Raw genomic sequence first — 19,535 nt, 5'->3', positions numbered from 1 at the left:
CGTAGGGATGGGGAAGGCACAGGGTTAGGGCCAGACCATGGCGCCGGGATGAGGGGGGACAGGTTTAGGGCCGGACCACCCCGTAGGGATGCTATGACGGGGTTATGGCCACACCACGGCATGGGGATGTGGGGAAAGAGGTTAAGGCTGGGCCATCCCACAGGGATGGGGGGGATGGGGCTAGGGCAGAACCACCCACTGGGGATGGGGTGACGGGGTTAAGGCCGGATCACCACATGGGGGTGGCGGGGACCACCATGCAGGGTGGGGCAGGGAGGTTAGGGCCGGACCACTGCTAGGGGGCTGGAGGGAGAAAGCTGGGCATGAGGAGCGAGGGAGCCGGTCATTGTGTGGGCTGCAAGAGTAGGGGAAGGGCATGCTGCTGGGAGGTGAGAGGCCCAGGACAGATGGAGAGAAGTGGAAAGAGGGCGGGTGCTGGGTTGGGGACGATGACGAGGTACAGACCCCTCAGAGGAAATGAACTACTCCAAGAACAGGGTGGGAGAAAGGGACCAGGTCACTACTAGGGAGACACCCCCATGCTTGGGTACGGGAGGATTTCAGAGTTAGGAACCCACACAGGACTTGAGCAGCCTGGAGCATCAGCCACCTGAATCTGGGAGCCTGGGGGAGAACACAGAGCCCTTGGCTGCCGGAAGGTTCCAGTATGCCCTTGGCCTGGCAGGTGGTGGTGATGGAGCCATGATCCCCAAGAGACACAGGGCTGAGGGGACAGGGATGTGAGGCCCAACCTGCTTAGGCACTGGCCAGCTGGGTTATTTGGGCAAGCCCTTTACCCTCTCTCTCTCTCCTTTTTCCTTTTTTTTTTGAGATGGAGTCTCGCTCTGTCACCCAGGCTGGAGTGCAGTGGTGCGATCTCGGCTCACTGTAACCTCCATGACCCAGGTTCAAGCAATTCTCCTGCCTCAGCCTCCCAAGTAGCTGGGATTACAAGGATGAGCCACCACACCCCACTTATTTTTGTATTTTTAGTAGAGATCAGGTTTCACCATGTTGGCCAGGCTGGTCTTGAACTCCTAACCTCTGGTGATCCGCTGGCCTTGGGCTCCCAAAGTGCCGGGATTACAGGTGTGAGCCACCGCGCCCAGCCGCTTTCCTTCTCTGAGCCTCCAGCGTCTTCAGATGTAAACTCAGGAGAACTTAGTTGTGAGGATAAATCAAAATAAGGTGTATATTCAGCATCTGGCACACAGCGAGAGATAGTTGTCCATTCAGGACATAACCTGTGAGGTGCATATTGTAATTTCTTTACATTTAAACTTTACAAATAGGTTTCCCACTAACCCTTCCCCCTGCCCCCCCACCTTTGTCAGAGTCTTGCTCTTTCGCCAGGGCTGGAATCCAGTGCCAGGGCTGGAGTCCAGTGATGCAATCTCAGCTCATTGTAATCTCTGCCTCCCATGTTTAAGCGACTCACCTGCCTCAACCTTGGGAGACTGCAGGTGTGCACCACCACACCCAGCTAATTTTTGGCTTGGCTAATTTTTGTATTTTTAGTAGAAATAAGGTTTTGCTATGTTGGTCAAGCTGGTCTTGACCACCTGGGCTCAAGCAATCTGCCAGCCTTGGCCTCCCAAAATGCTGAGATTAGAGGCGTGAACCACTGCGCCCAACCTGACTATCTCTTTAAATTCATGTACCATTTTATGCCAGAGGAACTGGGACTCCAAAATGTGAAGTTACTTCCCCAAAGTAATAGGTAGTGACAGAGACATACTTTCTTAAACATTTGTTTTTGAATTATATGCAGAAAGCTGCACGAATCATCACTATGTAGATGGCTGAATTTTTACACAGTGAATATACTTGTGTAAGATCCATCAAGGTTAAGAAATGGTACACTGCAGAAACACCTCATGTCCTCACCCAGTCACCATCCTTTTCCTTTTTTTTTTTGGTTTCAGATGTCATCAGTGGCCAGATGCCAGTAATATCAGGACTTTGGGAGGCTGAGGAGGGTGCTTCAGCTATAGAGGTCAAGGCTGCAGTGAGCTCTAATCACACCACTGCACTCCCTCTGGGCAATGGAGCAAGACCCTTTCTCCAAAAAAAGAAAAAGAAAAGTCATCAGTTAGGTTTATCCATTTCGTTTACTTTTTTTTTTTTTTTTTTTTTTTTTGAGACAGAGTCTCGCTGTTGCCGAGGCTGGAGTGCAGTGGCGTGATCTCGGCTCACTGCAACCTCTGCCTCCCGGGTTCACACCATTCTCCTGCCTCAGCCTCCTGAGTAGCTGGTACTGTAGGCACCTGCCACCACGCCTGGCTAATTTTTTGTATTTTTTAGTACAGACAGGGTTTCACCGTGATAGTCAGGATGGTCTCCATCTCCTGACCTCATGATCTGCCTGCCTTAGCCTCCCAAAGTGCTGAGATTACAGGCGTGAGCCACCGCGCCTGGCTCTAATTTACTTCTTTCACTCAAGTTATGTCAGTGAGATACATGTTATTGTGAAACCAAGAGCTAACCTGGATAAACTCACAAAACTTAACCTGCCTTGCTTGCTTTACATTGCTTGCTTCTGGTTGTTCTTAAAACGAGGCGGGCGGATCACTTGAGGTCAGGAGTTCAAGATCAGACTGGCCAACATGGTGAAACCTCGTCTCTACTAAAAATATAAAAATTCGTCGGCATGGTAGTGGGCACCTGTAATCCAAGCTACTCGGAAGGCCAAGGTGGGAGAATTGCTTAAACCCAGGAGGCAGAAGTTGCAGTGAGCCAAGATCGTGCCACTGCACTCCAGCCTGAGTGACAGAGCAAGACTCTGTCTCAAAAAAGAGCAACAACAACAACAACAAATCTAATGCTAGCTATGACCTGAGTCCATGGATGAGAAAGAAAAAAAATCCCACTATTAAGTCATGTAGCCAAACAATACAACTAAACTCCCACAAGCTTCCTTATAAGATAACATCTCTGGATGTTGGTCACTATAATAACGGGTGCTTAAAGGTTGTTTTTCAGGAACTGGAAGGCAGCTCTTGGTCATTTTCAGTCGGTTAAGACCACCAACCCTTCAACTGGGCCTGCATGGATGCCCGAAGAATGACCTTTTGAAGTCAGAGGCCCAAAAACCTCACCCTCAGATCATGCCAATGCAGCCATTTTCTGCAAACGTGTGAAGAATGAAGTAGCTTGATTACACTCTTGCAGAAACCCCAATTACCTCACCTTTCCTCCCTACCAATCATCTTTCCCCACACTTTAAACCACCCTGCTTTCTATTCCTTAAATACCCTCAAGCCCTCTATTTGGGGAGGTGGATTTCAGGTTTGTTCTCCTGTCTTCTCACACAGTAGCCTTGCAAATGAAATCTTTTCTCCCTTGCAAAACCCATCACCTCAGTGATTGGCTTTCTGCCTGAGGGCAGAATGAACTTGGTTAGTTAACAACTGTAGAAGTTTGCATATCATTTGACTATGTCACCATTTTTTATCCTTTCCACTTATTGATGGACATTTAGTTGTCTCCAGTTTGGTTCATTATTAGTGTGGCTAAGAAGAATCTCATACATACCTTTTGTGGAAACAGGTTATAGGCTATATATGTTAGTGTGGAGTTGCTTAGGGTGTTCATACGTCGAGCTATAGGTGCTGCTGACAAACAGGTATCCAAAATGGTTGTACCAATTTACACTCCTCCAGCCAAGTATGAGGGTTCCACTTGCTCCACTTATTCACCTCCACTTGGCATTGTCATCTTCATTTTAGCTATTCTCATGGATATGTGTATTACGGTTTTCCAGAGAAGCAGAAGCGAAAGACTCTGTGTGTGTGAGAGAGAGAGAAACTACAAGGTACACCAGCAAACTAAGAGATCTAGGGAAGAGTTGATGCTGCAGTTCCAGTCCAAAGGTCCTCTGCTGGCAGAATTCCCCCCTCTTCAAGTGAGCCCAGTCTTTTTCTTCCAGGCTGATATGGTTTGGCTGTGTCCCCACCCAGTCTCGTCTTGAATTGTTGTTCCCATGATCCCCACGTTGTGGGAGAGACCCAGTGGGAAGTAATTGAAATTGTGGGGGAAGTTATCCCCATGTTGCTTTTCTCATGATAGTGAGTGAGTTCTCACAAGATCTGATGGTTTTATCAGGAGCTCTTCCACCTTTTGCTCAGCATTTCTCTTTGCTGCTGTAATGTGAAGAAGGACATGTTTGCTTCCGCTTCCACCATGATTGTAAGTTTTCTGAGGCCTCTCCAGCCATGCCAAACGGTGAGTCAATTAAACCTCTTTCTTTTATAAATTACCTAGTCTTGGATATGTCTTTATGAGCAGTATGAGAATGGACTAATACACAGGCCCGCCAATGATTGGATGAGGCTCACACATGTTATGGAGGGTAATCTGCTTTACTCCAAGTCTACTAGCTTAAATGTTAATCTCACTAAGAAAAAAGAAATACTTCACAGAAACACACATCACTGTCTCGTTAGGGTTGGTAACTGGCACTTTGCTTTGTTTGTTTGAGAAGGTCATGGTTCTGTTGTTGTTTGTTCTGGATGTGCATCCATGTCTTTGCATGAAAGGTTATATTTTCCAGTCTTCACATCCAGCTTGTTTTTGTCTTTCTAGGGTATATTTGCTTAGAGATTCTTTGCAGTCCACCTGTTGAATCCTGTTTCCACTAGGACACTGCCTCCTTTTCCACACTAGATGGCCCCTTAAGCCCAGGTTTGCCTCACTTTCACAAACATTAGTAGCATTGCCAGACTTGGATGGAGGGTGATGGGTCCCAAATGAAACACCCCAGCCATGTGGGAAGGCTGGGAGGGGGTCGTGCCCAGGGACCTGTGGAGCATGCCTCTCACAGGGTGGTGCTGCTGGAGGGCCACTGAACTGCCGTCCTCCCCTCTTAGTCTCAAGCTGCCCTCAAGGGTTTTTCTCCCTTCAGGCACTCATGACACTTTCTATGGGTTGACGCAGGAACCCAGGATAATGTGAAAGCTGGCATCTACTTCACTGTCACCAGTGGAGCAAAAATTCATGATGTGAGTGTCCACATGCTGTTCGGTTCATCTGAGTGGCAGCTGCAAATTAATCCTGCCTTCTATCTGCCATTTTTCCCCAGTAGGTATTTTTCTATGTGTCCTCTAGTAATATTGACAATAACTCTGATCAACATATTCTACAAAATATTCTGAAGAAATTCTGAAAGAGAAAACAGCAAAATGATTCTCAGGGCAGTTTTCTGTGTGGTGACTGGCAGCTTGGGGCACAGTCATCAAGGATAAAGAAATCCATTTCTCTTACCCTCCAGTTGGAGGTTTCTTCACTTCTCTGTGGCCTTGGGGATCATTTCTGCTTCATATTTGAGTTCTAGGATATTGCTGGTGATAACCTTTGCACGGATATTGGTTTTAGTTTTCTGTGGGGGAGAGGGAAGCCAGATTGCTTCTACTCTGCCATTTTGGTGACTCAACTCTCAACTTTTCTTCCTTCCTATGTCTTATGTAAGCACATATAGAGTTTTTGGTAATTTTATAGTATATTCTAAGCATCATGAGACATCAGTATTACTATTGTTGTATACAGTCAGGCTTCATTTAGGTTTACTGATATATTTACTCTTTCCGTTGCTTCTCATTCATTTTTTTTATTTCATTCATTTTAAACTGTATATATGTATGTGTGTGTATGTGTGTATACATACATATATATATTTCTGCTGGGTATTGAACTCATGTTGCCAACTATCTTCTCTCAGCACTTTGAAGATATTCTATTGTCTTCTTGTTTCTGGTATTGCTTTTGAGAAGTCAGCTATTAGGCATATTACTGCCCTTTTCAAAGTAATGTGTCTTTTTTCCTCTGCATGTTTTTCAGATTTTCTTTTTTCATTGCTTTTCAACAGTTTCACCATGAAGTGACTAGGTGTGGAGTTTTTGTCTCTCCTCTGTTTGGGCTTATTGGTGCTTCTTGAATATGCAACTTGATAGCACTTCTCAGCTTTGGTAAATTCTAGGCCATTTTTCTTCAGCTATTGCCTCTGTTCCATTCTTTGCCTTCTTTTCTGAGACTCCACTACACATACGTTAAATACTTTTACTCTGCTTCATAGATGTCTTCTGCTATTCTGTAGTTTCCACACTTCTTTGTCTTAATCTTCTGTCTGATTATTTTCTACTGATTTATATACCAGTTCACTAATCTTCTCTTCAGCACTATCTAATCTGCTATTAAACCCTCTATTAAGTTCTTTTGTTATGTTTTTGAGACAGGGTCTCACTCTGTCGCCTAGACTGGCATGATCATGGCTCACCGCAGCCTTGAATTCCTGGGCTTAAGTAACCCTCCAATCCTGCCTCCTGTGTAGTGGGACCATGGGCACGTGCCACCATACCTGGCTTAATTTTTGATTTTTTGTAGAAACAGGGTTTCACTTTGTTGCCAGGTTTGAACGCCTAGGCTCAAGTGGTCTCCTGCCTTTGCCTCCCAAAGTGCTGGGATTACAGGTGTGAGCCACCACACCTAGCCTAAGTTCTTAATTTCAGTTATATGTCCCACTGCTGGAATTTCCATTTCCATTTTGCTAAGTTTCTTTTTTTTTTTTTTCTTTGAGACAGAGTCTCACTCCATCGCCCAGGCTGGAGTGCAGTGGCGCAATCTCAGCTCACTGCAAGCTCCACCTCCCAGATTCATGCCATTCTCGAGTCTCAGCCTCCCCAACAGCTGGGACTAAAGGCACCCGCCACCACGCCCGGCTAATTTTTTTGTATTTTTAGTAGAGATGGGGTTTCACCGTGTTAGCCAGGATGGTCTCAATCTCTTGACCTTGTGATTTGCCTGCCTCAGCCTCCCAAAGTGCTGGGATTGCAGGCGTGAGCCACCATGCCTGGCCCATTTTGCTGAGTCTCTTATTCATAATTCCTTCAGAATATTTTCTAGAATATATTGATCAGAGTTATTGTCAATACTATTATGGGACACATAGAAGAAGACCTACTGGGGAAAAAATGACAAGTAGGAGGCAGAACTAACTTGCAGCTCCCACTCAGATGAACAGAGCAGCATGTGGAGACTCACATCATGAACTTTTGCTCCAAAAACTACTGCAGGAACATACCAGGAAAACAGAGAATTCACAGATCCTTTGAAAGAAGCACTTGCTGCTGCAAACTCTGTGAGACGGCTGAAAAGCTGTGAGTGCCCAACGTGTGAGAGGGGGAAAGTTCACCTCCAGACACACATCCTCACTGGGAAACCTGGAAATCCAGATCTCAGGAAAAGGATATAACCTTATCTAGAGCTGGAATGAATTTAGGGAGCTGAGCAAAATATAAAAGTAGAAGCAGCAGCAGAAAGAGCCCTCAAGGTACTCCCTCCCCAGGAAGCCATTTCTGACTTTCATGGAGTCCTTGGGGAGGGCTGCCAGTGGAATTGGGGAAGGACCACAGGGAGAAGGAAACTTCCAGCTGAACTTTGTTATACTTTCAACCAAGCATGAATTTTCCAGGGCAGAATCAAGCGGGGAGGAGGAGGGCGAAGGGGAAGTGCAGATATGAGCACAGAAGCTGCAGCAAGCAGAGAAGGGCGAAGCCTCAAAGCCCTGCTTGTTTTCTTAGCAGAGAGGCTTGCAGTCTGGGGTAAGATCTCAGCCCTGCTCACTGGCCACCTGGATATAAACTTTGTGTGTTGTTGGTGGGGCAGGCAGGGAGTGAGACTGGCCTTGCTAACTGCGTGGGAGCTGAGTGAGGCCTGTCATGGCCAGCTTTCCCTGACTTCCGTGGCAACCTGGATGCTGCAGTGGAGGCAGCCATAATCCCCCTGGGAACATAACTCCATTGGCCTGAGACCTACACCCAATCCCCACAGCAGCCAAGCAAGCCCCTGCCCAAGAAGAGCTCAGACACGCCAGCCCTGCCCAAACCTGATCGTCTTTCTCTACTCACCCTGGTAGCTGAAGACAAAAGATCTTAACTTGTGGGATCTCTTTGACCCTGCCCATTGCCTGAGAGAGCCAAATACTTATCCAGGTGACTTTAGGGCAAGCTTGCAATCCCCCTGTGCCACCTCCTGGCTGATGGTCAAGCAACTCATGCTGTTACGGCAACTCATAAAAACCCTTCTCCAAGAAGGGAGAAGACAACAGCTAATTCTACTGTCTGCAGCATACTGGATAACCAGAGGTCTTGAGTCTGTCCATGTGACAACTTCACTGCTAATACAACCAGCATTTAAGAGGGCTAGCACACTGAACGAAACTACAGCTAAGGATCCTTACCAGAGCAGGAGCTGGTATCCACAGCTGAGAGACCTGAAGACGGATCACATCACAGGACTCTTTGCAGACACTGAGCCTGGTAGCTCAGCTGAGTGGCTAGACCCAGAAGAGCAAAAACAATTACTGCAGTGTGGCTCTCAGAAAGCCCCATCCCTAGGGGAGAGAATACCACATTAAGGGCCCATGGGACAAAAGAATCTGAACAGCAGCCCTTGAACCCCAGATCTTTCCTCTGACATAGTCTACCCAAGTAAGAAGGAACCAGAAAAACAATTCTGGTCATATGACAAAACAAGTTTTTTCAATGCCCCCCAAAGATCACACTAACTCACCTGCAATGGATCCAAACCAAGAAGAAATCTCTGAATTGCCAGAAAAAGAATTCAGAAGGTCAATTACTGAGCTACTCAAGGAGGCACCAAAGAAAGGTGAAAAATTACTTTAAATTTTTTTTAATAAATAATACAGGACATAGATTTTAAAAACTCCAGAGAAATAGACAGCATAAATAAAAAACAATCACAACTTCTGGAAATGAAAGACACAGAGAAATGCAAAATCCACTGGAAAGTCTCAACATAGTATCAAACAAGTAGGAGAAAGAACTTCAGAACTTGAAGACAGGGCTTTCAAATTAACCCAATCTGACAAAGACAAAGAAAAAAGAATTTTTAAAAAATGGACAAAGCCTCCAAGAAGTTTGAGCTGATGTTAAATGACCAAATCTAAGAATAATTGGTGTTCCCAAGGAAGAAGAGAAATCTGAAAGTTTGGAAAACATGTTTGAGGGAATAATCAAGGAAAACTTCCCTGGCCTTGCCAGGGATCTAGACATCCAAATACAAGAAGCTTAAAGAACACTTGGGAAATTAATCACAAAAAGATCACATAGGCACATAATCAGGTTATCTAAATGAAGGAAATAATCTTAAGTGTTGTGAGGCAAAAAGCATCAGGTAGCCTACAAAGGGAAACCTATCAGATTAACAGCAGATTTCTCAGCAGAAACCCTACAAGCTAGAAGGGATTGGGGTCCTTCCTATCTTTAGCCTCCTTAAACAAAACAAATATCAGCCAAGAATTTTGTATCCAGCAAAACTAAGCTTCATAAATGAAGGAAAAGTATTTCTCAGACAAACAAATGCAGAGAGAATTTGCTACTACCAAGCCAGCAGTACAAGAAATACAAAAAGGAGTTCTAAATCTTGAAATAAAACCTCAAAATATGCCAAAATAGAACCTACTTAAAGCATAATTCTCACAGGGCCTATAAACAGTAACACAAAGAAACACCAAGGTATTCAGGCAACAACTAGCATAATGAAGAGAATAGTACCTCACACCCCCATATTAACATTGAATGTAAGTGGCCTAAAGCTCCACTTAAAAGATACAGAATGGCAGCATGGGTAAGAATTCACCAACCAAGTATCTTCTGTCTTCAAGAGACTCACCTAATACATAAGGACTCATATAAACCTAAGGTAAAGGAGTGGAAAAAGATATTCCATGCAAACGGACACCAAAAGTGAGCAGGAGTAGCTATTCTTTTAGACAAAACAGACTTAAACAGTTAAAAAAGACAAAGAGGGAAATTACATACTAATAAAAGGACTAGTCCAAAAGGAAAATATCACAATTCTAGATATATATGCACCTAACACTGGAGCCCCCAAATTTATAAACAATTATTACTAGACCTAAGAAATGAGACAGATGGCAACACAACAATAGTGGGGGACTTGAATACTCCACTGACAGCACTAGACAGGTCATCAAGACAAAAAGTCAACAAAGAAACAACAGACTTAAACTATATACTAGAACAAATGGACTTAACAGATATTTACAGAACATTCTTTCCAACAGCTGCAGAATATACATTATATTCATCAGCACATGCAACATTCTTCAAAATAGCCCATATGATTGCCCACAAAACAAGTCTCAATAAATTTAAGAAAGTCAAAATTATATCAAGTACTCTCTCAGACCACAGTGAAATAAAATTAGAAACTCCAAAAGGAACCCTCAAAACCATGCAAATACATGGAAATTAAATAATCTGCTCCTGAATGATCACTGAGTCAACAGTCAAATGAAGATAGAAATTAAACATTTTTTTTGCACTGAAGGATAATAGTGACACAACCTATGAAATTGTCTGGGACTACAGCAAAAGTGGTGCTAAGAGGAAAGTTCTTAGCATTAAATGCCTACATCAAAAAGTCTGAAAGAGCACAAATAGACAATCTAAGGTCACCTCAAGGAACTATAGAAACAAGAACAAACTAAACCCAAACCCAGCAGAAGAAAAGAAATAACAAAAATCAGAGCACAACAACATGAAATTGAAACAAAAAAAAATACAAAAGATAAATGAAACAAAAAGCTGGTTCTTTGAAAAGATAAACAAAATTGATAGACCATTAGTGACATTAACCAAGAAGAGAGAAAATCCAGTTAAGTTCAATTAGAAAAGAAGCAAAAGATATTACAGCCTATACCACAGAAATACAAAAGATCATTCAAAGCTACTATGAACACCTTTACATGCACAAACTAGAAAACCTAGAGGAGATGGATAAATTCCTGGAATATACAACCCTACTAGATTAAACCAGGAGGAAATAAAAACTCTGAACAGGCCGGGTGCACCGGCTCATGCCTGTAATCCCTGCACTTTGAGAGGCCAAGTCAGGTGGATCACTTAAAGTCAGGAGTTCAAGACCAGCCTGGTCAACATGGCTAAACCCTGTCTCTACTAAAAATACAAAAATTAGCCAGGCATGGTGGCAGGTGCATGTAATCCTAGCTACTTGGGAGGCTGAGGCAGGAGAATCACTTGAACCTGGGAGGCAGAGGTTGCAGTGAGCCAAGATGGCACCACTGCACTCCAGCCCGGGGGACAGAGTGAGACTGTCTAAAACAAACAAAAAAAAACTGACCAGACTAATAACAAGCAGAAAAATTGAAATGGTAGTTTTAAAATGGCCAAGAAAAACAACAAAAAGTCCAGGAGCAGATAGTTTCACAGCTGAATTCTATCAGACATTCAAAGAATAATTGATACCAATACTATTGACACTTCCAAAACATAGAGAAAGAGGGAATGCTCCCTAAATCATTCTGTGAGGCCAGTATTACCCTAACACCAAGACCAGAAAAGGACATAGTAAAAAAAAGAAAACTACAGACCAATATTCCTGATAAACATAGATGCAAAAATCCTCAACAAAATACTAGCTAACCGAATCCAACAACATATCAACACGATAATCCACCATGATCAAGTGGGTTTCATACCAGGGATGCAGGGATAGTTTAACATACACAAGTCAATAAATGTGATGCACCACATAAACAGAATTAAAAACAAAAATCACACCATCATCTCAATAGACACAGAAAAAGCATTTGACAAAATCCAGCATCACTTTATGATTAAAACCCTCAGCAAAATTGACATAGAAGGGACATACCTTAAGGTAATAAAAGCCATCTATGACAAACTTACAGCCAACATTATACTGAATAGGGGAAAGTTGAAAGCAATCCCCCTAAGACCTGGAACAAGACAAGGATGCCCACTTTCAGCACTTGTATTCAACGTAGTACTAGAAGTCCTAGCCAGAGCAATCAGACAAGAGAAAGAAATAAAGGGCACCCAAATTGGTAAAGAAGAAATCAAATTGTCACTGTTTGCCAATGGTATGATCATATACCTAGAAAACCCTAAAGACTCATCCAACAAGAACCTAGATCTGATAAATGAATTCAGCAAAGTTTAAGGATATAAAACCAATGTACACAAATTAATAGCACCGCAGTACACCAACAGTAACCGAGCTGAGAATCAGAACAAGAACTCAACCCCTTTTACAATTGCTGTAAAAAATACTTAGGAATACACCAAGGAGGCAAAAGACGTCTACGAGGAAAACTACAAAATGCTACTGAAAGAAATCATAGATGGCACAAACAAATGGAAACACATCACATGCTCATGTATGAGTAGAATCAATATTGTGAAAATGATCATACTGCCAAATTCAAAGCAATTCCCATCAAAATACCATCATCATTCTTCACAGAACTAGAAAAAGCAATCCTAAAATTCATATGGGACCAAAAAAAAAAAAAAAATCTGGAGGCATCACATTACCTGACTTCAAGCTATATTATAAGCGTATAGTCACCAAAATAGTATGGTACTGGTATAAAAATAGGCACATAGACCAACAGAACATTTTAGAGAACTCAGAAATAAAGTCGAATACAGTCCAGCTGATCTTTGACAAAGCAAACAAAAACATAAAGTGGGGAAAGGACACTCTATTCAACAGATGATACTGGGATAATTGGCAAGCCAATTAGAAGAAGGAAATTGGATGCTCATCTCTCACCTTATGCAAAAATCAACTCAAGATGGATCAAGGACTTAAATCTAAGACCTGAAACCATAAATATTCTAGAAGATAACATAGGAAAAAACCCTGCTAGACATTGGCTTAAGCAAAGACTTCATGACCAAGAACCCTAAAACAAATGCATCAAAGATAAATAGATGGTACTTAAGTAAACTAAAAAGAAAGAAATAATCAGCAGAGTACACAGACAACCCAGAGAATGGGAGAAAATCTTTACAATCTATACTTCCAACAAAGGACTAATATCCGGAATCTACAAGCAACTCAATTCAGCAAGAAAAAAAATAATAATAATAATCCCATCAAAAAGTGGACTAAGGACATGAAGAAACAATTGTCAAAAGAAGATGCACAAATGGCCAACAAACATGAAAACATGCTCAACATCACTAGTGATCAGGGAACTGCAAATCAAAACCACAGTGCGATACCACCGTAGTCCTGCAAGAATGGCCATAATTTAAAAATAAATAATGTTGATGTGGATGTGGTGAAAAGGGAACCCTTTTACATTGCTGATGGGAATGTGAACTAGTACAACCACTATGGAAAACAGTGTGGCAATTTCTTAAAGAACCAAAAGTAGATCTACCATTTGATCCAGCAATCCCACTACTGTATATTTTCCCAAAGGAAAAGAAGTCATTTTATTTTTTAAAAGACACTTGTACATGCATGTTTATAGCCATACAATTTGCAATTGCAAAAATATGGAACCAGTCCAAATGTCCATTCAACAATGAGTGGATAAAGAAAATGTGGAATATATATATACCATGGAATGCTACTCAGCCATAAAAAGGAATAAAATAGTGGCATTCACGGCAACCTGGATGGAGCTGGAGACCATTAGTCTAAGTGAAGTAACTCAGGAATGGAAAACCAAACATTACATATTCTCACTTATAAATTGGAGCTAAGTTAGGAGGACAGAGGCATAAGAATGATACAGTGCACTTTGGCAACTCAGGGGAAAGGGTGGGAGTGAGGGTGAGGGATAAAATACTACACATTGGGTAGTCTACTACCCTGCTCCAGGGTAGCAGCAACAGTGTACACTGCTTGGGTAATGGATGCACCAAAATCTCAGAAATCACCACTAAAGCACTTATTCATGTAACCAAACACCACCTGTTCCCCAAAAAACTATTGACATTTTAAAAATACCATTATGGTAACTGAAGCCATTTGTTTCTCTTATTTTTTAGTCATTGGATTTTGAATTCTGGTGTGCTGGAAAATTCTTTAAAATCAAATACCAGATGGTGTGTAATAAAAATTGTAGAGATTATTTGAAGCTCCAGATAATGTTACCATTCTCCAGAGAGAATTTACTTTTGTTTCTAGTGGGCAGTTGAGGTAGAGGAGGTTCATCTTAATTCCCTATCTGGGATCAAGCTGATTTATAGCTGGGTTCAGACTTTACGAAGGCTAGTGTATATCTTGTTTGGTCTGACTCTCTAGACTCTAGCTCTTAAATGTCCCAATTTAAAGTCCAGGGTGTTTATCAGGGCCCTCTCTGGCCCTGGTCTTATTTTTGTCCCTTACACCCCATGAGGCCACCTACAGCTCAGCGTCTTAGTCTCTAGGCTGCCACTCACAATCAGCCAATGTCTGGAGAAGTCATGCTGAATATTGCATCACCCTGGTGCTTGTCTTCTGCCTAGACTTGTGCACCACCCACCCGCCTCACGGTTTTACCACCTCAGTAGCTCTCCAGTCCTTTTGAGTATATATTTTTATAAATATAAAATATCTATTTTTTAATCTCGTGTTCTTTTTTATCTTGGTAGGAGAGACATCAAATCTGATATAACTCCTTCCCTTTAGAAGAATAGGGAAGGAGGAGATGTAGGGAACAGAGGAAACTGAGGCTACTGTGCCTTAAAACCCTGTTTTGGCCTGTCCATGTGGAACAATCACAGAGCTGTCTCACCGTCCCTGTCACCTGGGGCCTTCCCTGTTCCCCAGTCAGTATGCGGGGCTGCTAACAGGACGCCCAGCAGGATGACGCGAGAGCCTCATGAGCTTGGTGCACCCAGCTCACACCTTCTCACAATTCAGATCTCAGCCTAAAGGCCCCTCCTGAGAGCTGCCACCTTGGACCCGTCTCCAAAGCAGCTCTGTCCTCGCACCCTCCCTCACACATTGTTTCTACCATGCTCTGAAATTCTCTCTTATTTACTGTTTACTTCTTTATTGTCACCTTCCCCCACCTCAGCCTCATATCAGCACCCGCCCCTCGACCACCAGCCTCTTGGGACTCAAGTGTTCTGGTAAGAGGGGGAGAGGACCGTGGCTCATCTCAACACTTAGACATCATCTCCAGCATCTCCTTCACCTACAGCAAGGGGCCAACCCTCAGTGCCAGGTGCGCCACCTCCACTGTTTCCCCGAAGTCTGCCCACTCCCCAGGTGGGACAGCTTCTACGGCGCTGAATCCCATCCCAGAATATGCTTATTACAAATTCTAATCACCTGTGTTCAGGTCTCCCTCCCCAAGGAAACCGTGGGGGCAGGCACCAGTCTTTTCTAGTCTTCATTCAAGTGTTCATGCCTGTCTCCCTCACCTGATGAGGCGAGGAGGAATGTTTCTGCTCACTAGTTCTTCCCCCCTACTCCCGGCCCCGTGGGCCGCAGAGCACCTGACACCATCCAGAGGTTCCCGTGGCTCCAGGCTTCCCGCCATGCTACCAGCCAACTTCTGAGCCCTGTCTCTGAGCCAGACTCGTGCTCGGTGTGTACGTGGAGTGCGTCATTCCATCCTTAAACGACCTAGGAGACAGGGACTGCCATTCTGTGAGACAGGGGCCGTGAGCCTCATTTTACAGATAAGAAGGACGAGGCACAGGAGAGGTTAAGTCGCTCAGCCAAAGTCACAGCAGGGAAGTCCCGGGGCAGGGACTCAAACCCAAGCTGTGTGTGGCTGCAGCACCCACGCCCGGAGCCCCTATTCGAGACCGCGCCTATCACAGCATCCATGACGCTGTGTTGTGGTTGTTTCTCTCTCTCCCTCCACCGAGCCTCTCCTGAAATGCAGGAACGGCTGATGGGAAGGAGGGAGACTTTGTCTTGCTCCGCTGACATCGTCCAGCAGGTGGCAGTCACAGCTTCCGGATAAAGTCGTCCCCTTTCATTCCCCCCTTCCCCTTTAAGAAGCAAACCGTTTTTTCCCCCGACGCCGCCTCCCTGAATTTTTATTATTACCAAGAAATGAAGTGAGTAGCCTCAGTTCAAAATAAGGCTCCCTGCCTGAGATTTTGGAAAACAGCACTTGGAGAAGGTGCGTCTCCAACCCCTGTGAGCCGCGGCGCAAGCGGAGCTTGGGGGTGCTTGGGGGTTCGCAGCCCAGGAGCCCAGGATCCAGGACGTGAGATGGAGTTTCAGCCCACAAATGAGGTGACTGGCTCCTCCCTCCCGACCCCTCATCAGACAGCTGCAGGAGCCGAGAGTTAACCAAACGGTGCATATTCCTAGTCATGAAATCCATTTGGCCAGCAGCAGGTCTGGGACATATGGTCCTCTGAGGACACCTCAGGGATGGCTGTCAGGAAAGGGCCTTCCTGCCTCATCTGTCTGAAATGCTGTTCCTTCACCCTCCGCTGGTTCTGCCACAGCTTCTGGCAGCTTCCAGTGTGTTCCCAAGAGTGGAAAGGGGACTGATTCCGGGGGAGTGGGGAGCTGGACCACACCTTGCTCCTAAGTCCCCCAACTTGCAAAATGCTAACCCCAGGACTACTCTGTGAAGGAAGGAGGCCGAGGCCAATTCCATGGGTTGAAGGGAAGAGAGATTTCCTTTTTTATAATAAAGAAATTGAGGGCCAGGTGCGGTGGCTCACGCCTCTAAATCCCAGCACTCTGGGAGACTGAGGCAGGCGGATCACCTGAGGTCAAGAATTCGAGACCAGCCTGGCCAACATGGCGAAACCCCGTCTCAACTAAAAATATAAAAATTATCCAGGTGTGGTGGCACACGCCTGTAATCCCACCTGCTCAGGAGCCTGGGGCGGGAGAATCGCTTGAACCTGGGAGGCAGAGGTTGCAGTGACCCGAGATGGCGCCACTGCATTCCAACCTGGGCGACAGAGCAAGGCTCCATCTCAAAAAAAAAAAACAAACAAACAAAAAAAAAAAAACCCAGAAATTGTTATATATTTTAAATGTGTATGTTAAACAAATAAATAAATGCTATTAAGCCTCAAAGTACAATGTAACATCATGGTGCTCTTCTTGAGAATTAGGGGAAGACCGGATTCTTTGTGGGTTACCGCAGAAGGTGTGATAATTGTACTGCCTTTAAAGGTGTTCCCGGCTCAATTCTATGACACCAGGCAGTGGAGCTCTATGGCTATTGTTTAATGCAGATAATGTCAGCTGTCTCCATTTTCAGTCCTTTGTAATGAAAGGACCCTGGGCCCAGGGGACCTGGCCCAACCCTGAAGCAATGGGAGGGCCCCACCCCTACAGCAACTGAGATACAATTCTCTAGACCTGGTAGCGGGAAAACTGAGTGTTTCCTCCCTCCCCCTGCTGCCTCCACACCACTAAACCAACACAGACACACACCTTGGCTCCTGGATTTTGTGCCCAGTCTCTAAATTAATTAAATTGCCTACATCATCACTTCTATCTCATTTTCCTTCCAGAACCGCCCCCCACCCCCGCCAAATTAGAGCAATGCTTGATCAGAATTAGAGTCTGTTTCATGCAACTCAGTGTGAATACCACTCCTTACTTGTTGAAGCAGGATCTTGTACCCTTTCAGATAAGCAAAGAATTTCAACGAGACTTCAGAGGACAGGGAGGGAACTGGGGTAACAGTCTTCCTTTGTAATCGATGCCTTCCTTTTGAAGGTTCTGTGTGTCTAGGCAGGATTAGAACTGGCCTTGTTTCCTTCCAACTTCATGAAGGTTTTGCCTTTGCAGAAGTGTTCCCAGGGAACAAGATTAGTAAGCGTTGTAAATCGTGTTTCCTCCCAAAATAGTAGGGCATGTGGGACTTTGCCAACTCTCAAGTCACGCGCACGTGTCTTCCTCACTGCCCATGTTCTCTCTGACAGGAAGAGCTAACTTGGCCCGGTTCTGCTGCTATCCCCCACTGACACCAGCGACACCAGCGCCACTGCTACCCCCTCCTAAGGGCTTCTCCTGCCCCACTCGGGCTCCTTTACAATCTATTCTTCCTACAGTTGTCCCGGTGATCGCAAATCAGTCCTATCCCTCCCCTGCAGCTACTCTTCACTGACTCTCCCTCCATGTAATTAAAAATAAAATATTAAGTCTCTACTGGGCTAACAAGGTCTTGTCTTGTGCAGCACCCCCCACTGCCACCCTCCCCCCCCCCCGCCCCTGACCTCTCTGAGCTCAGCTCCCGGCGCGCCCCCTGGCTCACTGTGCCGGGGCCACACTGCTCTTCCTTGCACATTTATCAAGCTGTCTTGCCCCAGGACACTTGCACGTGCTGTTTCCTTTGTCCAGAATACTTTCCCCTCACACTTCAGCATGGCTTGTGTTTTCTCATTATTCAGATCTGTTTAAATCTCATCTGTCAGGGAGGTGTCCTCTAATCCCCCAGTTAACACAGCCCCACTTCTTCCTAGTCTGCACTATATTCACTGTTTTAATTTCCTCAAGGCTTAGCACTAATATTTTCCTACTTACGTACGTGTTTACTTGGTGACCATCTGATAGGTCCCCTTTCCCAGGACATAAATGCCAAGGGAACAGGGACTTTGCTGGATTTGTCCCCACAACGTCCCCAGAGCCTGGGACAGTGCAAATACTTGTTGGATGAATGACTGAGTGAATAAAGAAACTCCCTGATGCAATGCTCTTTTGCAGATCAACAACTTTGGGTAACAGTTATAAAGCTGGACATTCAGATTGGTGGTTCTATGCAGAACAGGAATGCCTTATCTTTTCAAGGCATTATTTCCTGAGATCTTCCCAATAACACCCGTCACATTTCACTAAGGCTCCATTGCTGAAGCTGAAGTGACTCACCAAAATCAGACACAGCAACACACACACACACACACACACACGCACACACATCCCAGGGCTCAAATCCAGGCCTTTGTCTCCAGGACACAAATGCCAAGAGGACAGAGCCTTTGCCTATCTTGTCCCCACAGCATCCTCGGGGCCTAAGAATAACAAATATTGATTGAAGAAATAAATAGATGAATGAATGAGCAAACTCCTGGATGGAATTCTTTGCCTGGGACTAAGGCAAATTCTAGAAAACAGATTCCAGCCTCCTCCGGCTGGTCTGCTCAGGCATAGAGAGGAGCCAGCCCTTCCTTTGCTTTTGTCTTCCCTGCCCCTAGGGCCTGGGTCAGGCAGGAGGCCCACCCACAACCCACTCAGGCTCTGCTCTCCCGGCCCCTGCACTCATTCTGATCAACCATGTTATTCCGAGGTCTGAAAGTTCATGGCTTTCTCAAGAACTGACTTCTATGGAGAAGCAGTAGCATGGAGCCCACTGGACAGCTTGTCCGAGATGTAGTCTCAGGCCCCCAGCGCTACTGACTCAGAACCTGTGTTTTGATAAGATCCCCAGGTGAACTTTTCACCTATACTTCTCTGAGTGCTCCAAGCTATCTTTATCAGGTATTCTGATCTCCATTTTCCTTGTGAAACATCCAGCCTTGGGGCCCCATAAGCTGTGGGCCTCTACTCCTGAAGCACAAAATTGCCCTCCTCTTAATGGCAATTTTGAAAGCCGGCCTAAGAAAGAGAGCCCACATAGGGATCCTGTTAGTCACTCATTCAGCAAACATTTAGTAAGCGCTTACCAGGAGCAAGGCACATGATGGGCCCTGAGGACACAGGCAAGCTGGAGAATATGTGTCTCCTCCCCCAAGAAAGGT

General features: G+C 44.8%; 1 protein-coding gene across 1 annotated transcript in view; it reads right to left on the bottom strand.

Moving 5' to 3' along the window:
• NSG2 (neuronal vesicle trafficking associated 2) overlaps positions 1-18,135 on the bottom strand; it is a 139,142-nt gene extending 121,007 nt beyond the window's left edge. Inside the window, exons 1-2 of the mRNA XM_010373343.2 lie at positions 18,018-18,135; positions 17,399-17,581 (exon numbers count right to left, since the gene is read on the bottom strand). The gene's annotated coding sequence lies outside the window, so the exon portion shown is untranslated. The remainder of the gene's footprint in view (positions 1-17,398; positions 17,582-18,017) is intronic.
• Between the last annotated feature and the right edge of the window lie 1,400 nt (positions 18,136-19,535).

Source organism: Rhinopithecus roxellana, chromosome 3 (genome assembly GCF_007565055.1).
Source record: "Rhinopithecus roxellana isolate Shanxi Qingling chromosome 3, ASM756505v1, whole genome shotgun sequence".
NCBI classification, from domain to species: domain Eukaryota; kingdom Metazoa; phylum Chordata; class Mammalia; order Primates; family Cercopithecidae; genus Rhinopithecus; species Rhinopithecus roxellana.
This window is presented reverse-complemented; position numbering and strand designations above follow the sequence as displayed.